Raw genomic sequence first — 565 nt, 5'->3', positions numbered from 1 at the left:
GCCGCCCCTGCGCGCTCTGCGCTCCGACACTCCCCCGCCACTGGGCGGCCACTGGGCTCCCCGCCCCGGCAGCGCGTAGCGGGGGCTTTGCCTGCGACCCCTCTGCGTCTCCTGGTTCTACCACCGACTCTGGCTCTCGGTCTTTGGCCCCCTGCACGCACGCACGCACGTGGGCATGTAGTATACGAGAAAGCTTGGGGATTCTCTCCGGCTCAGGGCAGCCTTGGCGCCCTCTGTCCAATGTGAATTTTTTCCTTTCTTTCTACTTTTTTTTTTCCAGAAGCCCCCTGAGATCACTCACGGGTGTCGCTTTGCTCTCAGGCTAGGTGCCAAAGCCCTGGCACAGACTCAGGGCAAGGAGGAACCTGGCTTCCCGCCATGCACCAGCGCCAAGTGGTCCCTGGGGAGGGGATCCCCTTTTCCCACAATCACTCTCCCCTGTCCTCAGCAACTTTGAGCTGTGGCTGTGCTAAGAAATGGAGGCAGTGCAGCGGGGAGAGTGCTTGGCACCTTCCTGCCTGTGCCCAGCAGGTGCAGTTGGTCCAGGTCAGTTGCTGATGCAGTA

This window comes from Marmota marmota, unplaced genomic scaffold, assembly GCF_001458135.2.
Source record: "Marmota marmota marmota unplaced genomic scaffold, marMar, whole genome shotgun sequence".
Classification (NCBI taxonomy): Eukaryota; Metazoa; Chordata; class Mammalia; order Rodentia; family Sciuridae; genus Marmota; species Marmota marmota.
Note: the sequence above shows the minus strand (reverse complement) of the source record.